Here is a 1,552-nt window from a genome sequence, read left to right on the forward strand (position 1 = left end):
GAAAATGAAGTTATTCACTGAGAAACGTCTTTAGAAAACCAAAACACGTCTTGTATTTTGATTAATTAAGCATATCTGGCTCCTTGATTTATAATGACACCATCTTGGTTTTTGAAATTATTTTTTTAATTATAAATAATTGCCTAATTCTATATTAGTGTTGGATGCTGACTATTGATTAACATCGATCGCTCCTGCTGACTAGTTCTGACCTTAATATTTCTAAATACGCTGCTGAGACCAAATGTATTAAACCTAAAACACCAGCTAGTATTTCACTTGCTAGAAATTGACTGCTTCGAGTGAGGTGACATCAATATCATATCGTTAGTGAGGAACAATTCCAGGTTGTGGTGTCGCAGGGAGTTCTCACTAATAGGTCTGTGAGTAAATGGACTAGCTACCTCCTTGTGTCGTGAATTTAAACGCAATTGGCAATTTTAAAAAGAAATACGATGAACATATTGGGATAAATCGAAAAGCTATCCATACTTAGACGAGAAATTCATGAATATTTTTATGGGCATTGCATTATATTTATTGTGTATACAGTATATTGTTTTTAGTTTTTGTAATTGAATTTTAATTGGATTGCTGTATTCTAGAAATATATGACATCCATATTTGTTGTGGGCATCTTTTTCTCAGCCACTTCGTTGGGCATTTTGCCACTGTTGTTGTGGCATTGTATTTGTATTTAACCTAAAACACCTTCTAGTATTTACTGCCCTTGACTGCACAGGGACAGACCCCATTTTTAATTGGTTACAGACCCCATTGTAAACTAATTTTAAAGAAATATAAGTGATAGTAGATTTTAATTTTTTTTAAATTGAAAATAAGTTGCCCCTCAAATTTTACCACCCTTTGTAGATGCATATTTTGCACATGCGTAGCAGTACGAATTTTTGCACATGCACAACCAGATGTCTAACGATTGAATAAAAGATAAGATAGGCGCATGAATGTTTCATCTTTTCTCGTGTCCATCTGAATGAATGAGTGAATAAATGTCACGAAGAGCTGGGCTGGAAGAGATCTCGGCAAACGAGGAAAGTTAGTGTTCATTCATTCGTTGTTGTCCATATGGAGTTTTGAGAAGAATCAGTGTAGAGCCAGAATTTCTCAAACTACGGGCTATGGATCCGAATAACACGGGACTTTTAAATGAATTGAAAATTTTTTGCAGTTTTAACTTTTCGTTTATTTCGCTTCATTTCTTCATTCCATTCAATATTTCATGTTATTTTGTTTTTGGTGAACCCATTAAGTATTTTAGCACTATAATAGGCATTTGTACTCAACTTGAAACCCCCCACCCCCACTTTAAAAACGCTTGTACATTAGGTTGAGAAACACTGAATGATGTAGAAAGGCTGGGCTGCGGTGGCTCACTCGATATGACATTCTCATACAGGAAGAGAGAGCATTCATTTATAAAACAGCGCAAAATTAGAGGAAACATTTATTTTCCACTATCAAGACAAAATTGATAATCGAAAATAAAATTCAAGGTAAAAATTCAAATTTGTAAACAAGATTTCATTTGTTT

This window comes from Pholcus phalangioides, unplaced genomic scaffold (assembly GCF_987345545.1).
Source record: "Pholcus phalangioides strain wild (caught in Gottingen) unplaced genomic scaffold, Ppha-v1.0 ptg000024l_1, whole genome shotgun sequence".
Taxonomy (NCBI): Eukaryota; Metazoa; Arthropoda; class Arachnida; order Araneae; family Pholcidae; genus Pholcus; species Pholcus phalangioides.